The 7,500-nt window shown below is 54.6% G+C and overlaps 3 non-coding genes across 3 annotated transcripts in view; all 3 read left to right on the forward strand.

Moving 5' to 3' along the window:
* Window positions 1–3,722: 3,722 nt before the first annotated feature.
* Window positions 3,723–5,615, forward strand: LOC126317891 (small subunit ribosomal RNA). The gene has a single exon (XR_007556999.1). It is a non-coding gene; the product is annotated as a small subunit ribosomal RNA (ribosomal RNA).
* Window positions 5,616–5,976: 361 nt separating this feature from the next.
* LOC126317969 (5.8S ribosomal RNA) lies at window positions 5,977–6,131 on the forward strand. Its single transcript, XR_007557066.1, has one exon. It is a non-coding gene; the product is annotated as a 5.8S ribosomal RNA (ribosomal RNA).
* Window positions 6,132–6,319: 188 nt separating this feature from the next.
* Window positions 6,320–7,500, forward strand: part of LOC126317923 (large subunit ribosomal RNA) — a 4,222-nt gene continuing 3,041 nt past the window's right edge. Inside the window, exon 1 of the ribosomal RNA XR_007557028.1 lies at window positions 6,320–7,500. This exon is cut by the window's right edge and continues 3,041 nt beyond it. This is a non-coding gene — a ribosomal RNA (large subunit ribosomal RNA).

Consider the following 7,500-nt stretch of genomic DNA (forward strand, 5'->3'; position numbering starts at 1 on the left):
CATATAGATGATTTATGCGAATGTCCCTATACGTGCTGTAAGACTGGGCACACAACGTGAATCGCACGTCAGCCAGACACTCGAACATGCACCACTCTCGGCCTGCAACGGAGACACACAATACGTAAACATCTGGAATGCGACAATGTCGAGTGCATCCTCTCTGCGACATTGCACCGTCGACACTATGATAACCAGAGCAGTAGGTCCACCTATAAAAGCACAATACCCCACTCCTCCGACAACTACCATTGCTCAGATAAACCAACACACATCCTACACAGAGGGGCACCAAATATCACCCCCCGCCCTCGTGTTATACCACATGAAAAATTGCAGAAGTGAGAGACACAGACCCGCCAGCCTCTTGCTACAAGCATCGAACCGACGTGACGTATCTGACGGTGACTCAGGCATCCGCGTACTGCCACCACTATCCACCCCCCCCCCCCCCTCTCTCTGCCCCCTTCCCACACAATACCAAATGTAACCAACTTTATCGCTTAACCTAACTGTGGCTGTACCACATTATCGCTTAACCTAACTGTGGCTGTACCACATTATCGCTTAACCTAACTGTGGCTGTACCACATTATCGCTTAACCTAACTGTGGCTGTACCACATTATCGCTTAACCTAACTGTGGCTGTACCACATTATCGCTTAACCTAACTGTGGCTGTACCACATTATCGCTTAACCTAACTGTGGCTGTACCACATTATCGCTTAACCTAACTGTGGCTGTACCACATTATCGCTTAACCTAACTGTGGCTGTACCACATTATCGCTTAACCTAACTGTGGCTGTACCACATTATCGCTTAACCTAACTGTGGCTGTACCACATTATCGCTTAACCTAACTGTGGCTGTACCACATTATCGCTTAACCTAACTGTGGCTGTACCACATTATCGCTTAACCTAACTCTGGTTGTACCACATTATCCCTTAACCTAACTCAAGTTGTCCCTTAACCTAACTCAAGTTGTCCCTTAACCTAACTCAAGTTGTCCCTTAACCTAACTCAAGTTGACCCTTAACCTAACTCAAGTTGTCCCTTAACCTAACTCAAGTTGTCCCTTAACCTAACTCAAGTTGTCCCTTAACCTAACTCAAGTTGTCCCTTAACCTAACTCAAGTTGTCCCTTAACCTAACTCAAGTTGTCCCTTAACCTAACTCAAGTTGTCCCTTAACCTAACTCAAGTTGTCCCTTAACCTAACTCAAGTTGTCCCTTAACCTAACTCAAGTTGTCCCTTAACCTAACTCAATTTGTCCCTTAACCTAACTCAATTTGTCCCTTAACCTAACTCAATTTGTCCCTTAACCTAACTCAATTTGTCCCTTAACCTAACTCAATTTGTCCCTTAACCTAACCCACGTTGTCCCTTAACCTAACTCAATTTGTCCCTTAACCTAACTCAATTTGTCCCTTAACCTAACTCAATTTGTCCCTTAACCTAACTCAATTTGTCCCTTAACCTAACCCACGTTGTCCCTTAACCTAACTCAATTTGTCCCTTAACCTAACCCACGTTGTCCCTTAACCTAACCCACGTTGTCCCTTAACCTAACCCACGTTGTCCCTTAACCTAACCCACGTTGTCCCTTAACCTAACCCACGTTGTCCCTTAACCTAACCCACATTGTCCCTTAACCTAACCCACGTTGTCCCTTAACCTAACCCACGTTGTCCCTTAACCTAACCCACGTTGTCCCTTAACCTAACCCACGTTGTCCCTTAACCTAACCCACGTTGTCCCTTAACCTAACCCACGTTGTCCCTTAACCTAACCCACGTTGTCCCTTAACCTAACCCACGTTGTCCCTTAACCTAACCCACGTTGTCCCTTAACCTAACCCACGTTGTCCCTTAACCTAACCCACGTTGTCCCTTTGCCTAACATAGTTCACTGCTCGGAATCTCTGGTGTCGTTGTTATCCTCATGTAGATGTCTTGCGAGTGTTGCTTACTTTCCACATATTCCCGCTATCCACTGTCAATTGTACTGCAATAGGACTATATCGCCGCCCCCCCCCCCTCTGTCCCCCTCTTTGTGTCTCTGTCCTCTCAAGCTGGTCGGTCTGGCGTTTGAGTGTTAAATGAGCCTCGCAGCTGTTCAGTTGCATTCAGATGTCGACGCCCTCAGTGTACGTCGTGGTATGGTCTGTGTCCATTGTCCGCTGATGTCGTACGCGTAACCCACACGCTGTACCGATCATCGGTCGTTACGTACAGAGTGAAGTAGTGTGATACGTGTGACCGTACGCTGGCTGTGCCCAACGGTGTCGAATCTCAATTTCCATATGTTGTGCTCGATGCTACTTGTCTCGTCTCCCAATAACAGCTAGGTTGCACTGTGGTACGCCGTAGAGGCGTGTGGGAGGAACGTACGAACGCATTGTATGTCACCCTGGGTCGCTGGGGGTGGTGGTGCGGTGAGTCAGGTCAGGTCAGGTCAGGTCAGGTCAGGTCAGCGTGAGCCGTCTGATGTAGTGACGCGTGTATTCCGACTTTGTCGTATTGCCTCACACAAAGTGCTACCCTGGTGGACCGCGTTCCATATCTGGGACATGCCGCAGATGCCGGTTGACAGTGGATCGCGGAAGGGACATCGCATACGTGCGCGGGCCACCTTCCACGTGTTCTCTTCTGCACATGTCGCAGTGTGTATGTGGTCTGATGTAGCGTGTCGTGACACATGACATCCTGGCATGCAAGAATTGTTGAATTCGCAAATGTAGGTGGACATCTACGTTTACTGCCCAAGATACGCAAATGAACTGGAAATCCGTTGTTGAGCGGTTGTTCACGCTGGAGGTGAATCTGTGATGGCGACGATCGGTACAGCTATTAACCGGTTGTTTCAGCGGTACCCGCCACATCCACACACGTGACTAGGTCCATGTGGGTATGAAGCGATACGCGGCGGTGGCTTGGTGGGACTGTTCCCGGCCGGTGAAGGGGGGCCGCCCGGCGTGTTGGCCGCGCGCTGCGTGGGCGCACGCGCAACAGGCGGCTGGTGGGGGGCGCCGAGTGGCAGGAGCGCCAGCCGACGGGCCCGGCAGGCGGTGCAGCTACGCTGCGGCGCACCCTGCACGCGGCGCCTGGCGGCCAAAGTTGGTTCAGCCGAGCCCGGTGCGAAGCGCGGTGGACATCTGCAGTGTGCTGGTCTGATTGAGGACTGTGTGCGTTGAGGATGCGCCGCCGCCTGGCACTCGGCGCCGCGACGCCGTCTGCTGCTCGGTCGCCCCAGCGGTTCTCGCAGGTGGTTTGTATCGCAGTTGTGCGGACGTGTTGGCGCGTGCGCTGTGCTGGGAGAGTTCGCTTATGCACCCAAGTGGGGCTTTGCCCTTGTGTGGCGCTGGCGTTGGAGCTGCCGGTCACCATAGGTGGCGCGTGTTGTCTCCCGCCGGCAATGCCACGACAGCACGCTCCCGGGCCTCTGTCGGCAGCGGCAAGCTCAGTTGGGAGCAAGGGTGTTCGCACTAAAACCGTCTACTCGCCTAACTCCGGGCGATTGCGCCTCTCTCGAAACCGACCAAGTACCTAGGACGGCGCTGCGCGCCGCCGGGACCTGAGAGGGTTTCGAGGTGTATCGTGCAGGGGAGCTCGGCCTCCTCCTGTTTGCAGAATAATTGAGCGGACGCTTGCGTGTTCGCGCGGGCCCCCGGGACACACTCCCGGGCGGCCGGCTGCTCAGCTCTAGTTGACGCAGCTCCCTGGTTGATCCTGCCAGTAGTCATATGCTTGTCTCAAAGATTAAGCCATGCATGTCTCAGTACAAGCCGCATTAAGGTGAAACCGCGAATGGCTCATTAAATCAGTTATGGTTCCTTAGATCGTACCCACGTTACTTGGATAACTGTGGTAATTCTAGAGCTAATACATGCAAACAGAGTCCCGACCAGAGATGGAAGGGACGCTTTTATTAGATCAAAACCAATCGGATTGGCTTGTCTGGTCCGTTTGCCTTGGTGACTCTGAATAACTTTGGGCTGATCGCACGGTCCTCGTACCGGCGACGCATCTTTCAAATGTCTGCCTTATCAACTGTCGATGGTAGGTTCTGCGCCTACCATGGTTGTAACGGGTAACGGGGAATCAGGGTTCGATTCCGGAGAGGGAGCCTGAGAAACGGCTACCACATCCAAGGAAGGCAGCAGGCGCGCAAATTACCCACTCCCGGCACGGGGAGGTAGTGACGAAAAATAACGATACGGGACTCATCCGAGGCCCCGTAATCGGAATGAGTACACTTTAAATCCTTTAACGAGTATCTATTGGAGGGCAAGTCTGGTGCCAGCAGCCGCGGTAATTCCAGCTCCAATAGCGTATATTAAAGTTGTTGCGGTTAAAAAGCTCGTAGTTGGATTTGTGTCCCACGCTGTTGGTTCACCGCCCGTCGGTGTTTAACTGGCATGTATCGTGGGACGTCCTGCCGGTGGGGCGAGCCGAAGGGGTGCTTTCGCGTCCCGAGGCGGACCCCGTTTAAATCCTACCAGGGTGCTCTTTGTTGAGTGTCTCGGTGGGCCGGCACGTTTACTTTGAACAAATTAGAGTGCTTAAAGCAGGCAAGCCCGCCTGAATACTGTGTGCATGGAATAATGGAATAGGACCTCGGTTCTATTTTGTTGGTTTTCGGAACCCGAGGTAATGATTAATAGGGACAGGCGGGGGCATTCGTATTGCGACGTTAGAGGTGAAATTCTTGGATCGTCGCAAGACGAACAGAAGCGAAAGCATTTGCCAAGTATGTTTTCATTAATCAAGAACGAAAGTTAGAGGTTCGAAGGCGATCAGATACCGCCCTAGTTCTAACCATAAACGATGCCAGCCAGCGATCCGCCGCAGTTCCTCCGATGACTCGGCGGGCAGCCTCCGGGAAACCAAAGCTTTTGGGTTCCGGGGGAAGTATGGTTGCAAAGCTGAAACTTAAAGGAATTGACGGAAGGGCACCACCAGGAGTGGAGCCTGCGGCTTAATTTGACTCAACACGGGAAACCTCACCAGGCCCGGACACCGGAAGGATTGACAGATTGATAGCTCTTTCTTGATTCGGTGGGTGGTGGTGCATGGCCGTTCTTAGTTGGTGGAGCGATTTGTCTGGTTAATTCCGATAACGAACGAGACTCTAGCCTGCTAACTAGTCGCGTGACATCCTTCGTGCTGTCAGCGATTACTTTTCTTCTTAGAGGGACAGGCGGCTTCTAGCCGCACGAGATTGAGCAATAACAGGTCTGTGATGCCCTTAGATGTTCTGGGCCGCACGCGCGCTACACTGAAGGAATCAGCGTGTCTTCCTAGGCCGAAAGGTCGGGGTAACCCGCTGAACCTCCTTCGTGCTACGGATTGGGGCTTGCAATTGTTCCCCATGAACGAGGAATTCCCAGTAAGCGCGAGTCATAAGCTCGCGTTGATTACGTCCCTGCCCTTTGTACACACCGCCCGTCGCTACTACCGATTGAATGATTTAGTGAGGTCTTCGGACTGGTACGCGGCATCGACTCTGTCGTTGCCGATGCTACCGGAAAGATGACCAAACTTGATCATTTAGAGGAAGTAAAAGTCGTAACAAGGTTTCCGTAGGTGAACCTGCGGAAGGATCATTACCGACTAGACTGCATGTCTTTCGATGTGCGTGTCGTGTCGCGCAACACGCTACCTGTACGGCAGTGGCCGTGCGCCGCGTGCGGAACCACGCGTGCCTCTCAAAACTAGCGGAAGTGTTGTTGTTGTGTGGTACGAGCGCTGAAGCTCTGGAGCGGCTGGCCTGCGGTACCTGGCGCCTGGCGCCGGTTTTGAATGACGTTCGCCCGAGTGCCTGTCCGCTCCGGTGTGGAGCCGTACGACGCCCATCGGCTGTGAGGCCGTTGGACACAAAAAAATAGTGGAACAGGGGCCGTCAGACGCCTCAGTCCCGCAAATGCTACTGTCTTGAAAGAGACAGTGGGAGACTGAAAAGGAAAAGATCACCCAGGACGGTGGATCACTCGGCTCGTGGGTCGATGAAGAACGCAGCAAATTGCGCGTCGACATGTGAACTGCAGGACACATGAACATCGACGTTTCGAACGCACATTGCGGTCCATGGATTCCGTTCCCGGGCCACGTCTGGCTGAGGGTCGGCTACGTATACTGAAGCGCGCGGCGTTTGTCCCGCTTCGGAGACGTGGGAGTGTCGTGGTCGCCTGTGTGGCCGGCCGCGTCTCCTTAAACGTGCGATGCGCGCCCGTCGCCTGGCGGTTCGCATACCGGTACTTTCTCGGTAGCGTGCACAGCCGGCTGGCGGTGTGGCGTGCGACACCTCGTACAACGACCTCAGAGCAGGCGAGACTACCCGCTGAATTTAAGCATATTACTAAGCGGAGGAAAAGAAACTAACAAGGATTCCCCCAGTAGCGGCGAGCGAACAGGGAAGAGTCCAGCACCGAACCCCGCAGGCTGCCGCCTGTCGTGGCATGTGGTGTTTGGGAGGGTCCACTACCCCGACGCCTCGCGCCGAGCCCAAGTCCAACTTGAATGAGGCCACGGCCCGTAGAGGGTGCCAGGCCCGTAGCGGCCGGTGCGAGCGTCGGCGGGACCTCTCCTTCGAGTCGGGTTGCTTGAGAGTGCAGCTCCAAGTGGGTGGTAAACTCCATCTGAGACTAAATATGACCACGAGACCGATAGCGAACAAGTACCGTGAGGGAAAGTTGAAAAGAACTTTGAAGAGAGAGTTCAAAAGTACGTGAAACCGTTCTGGGGTAAACGTGAGAAGTCCGAAAGGTCGAACGGGTGAGATTCACGCCCATCCGGCCACTGGCCCCCGCCCTCGGCAGATGGGGCCGGCCGCCCGCGCGGAGCAATCCGCGGCGGGGTCGTGTCCGGTTGCCTTTCCACTCGCCGCGGGGTGGGGCCGTTCCGGTGTGCGGTGGGCCGCACTTCTCCCCTAGTAGGACGTCGCGACCCGCTGGGTGCCGGCCTACGGCCCGGGTGCGCAGCCTGTCCTTCCGCGGGCCTCGGTTCGCGTCTGTTGGGCAGAGCCCCGGTGTCCTGGCTGGCTGCTCGGCGGTATATCTGGAGGAGTCGATTCGCCCCTTTGGGCGCTCGGGCTCCCGGCAAGCGCGCGCGGTTCTTCCCGGATGACGGACCTACCTGGCCCGGCCCCGGACCCGCGCCGCTGTTGGCTCGGGATGCTCTCGGGCGGAATAATCGCTCCCGTCAGCGGCGCTTCAGCTTTGGACAATTTCACGACCCGTCTTGAAACACGGACCAAGGAGTCTAACATGTGCGCGAGTCATTGGGCTGTACGAAACCTAAAGGCGTAATGAAAGTGAAGGTCTCGCCTTGCGCGGGCCGAGGGAGGATGGGGCTTCCCCGCCCTTCACGGGGCGGCGGCCTCCGCACTCCCGGGGCGTCTCGTCCTCATTGCGAGGTGAGGCGCACCTAGAGCGTACACGTTGGGACCCGAAAGATGGTGAACTATGCCTGGCCAGGACGAAGTCAGGGGAAACC

This window comes from Schistocerca gregaria, unplaced genomic scaffold, assembly GCF_023897955.1.
Source record: "Schistocerca gregaria isolate iqSchGreg1 unplaced genomic scaffold, iqSchGreg1.2 ptg000649l, whole genome shotgun sequence".
In the NCBI taxonomy this organism is placed as follows: domain Eukaryota; kingdom Metazoa; phylum Arthropoda; class Insecta; order Orthoptera; family Acrididae; genus Schistocerca; species Schistocerca gregaria.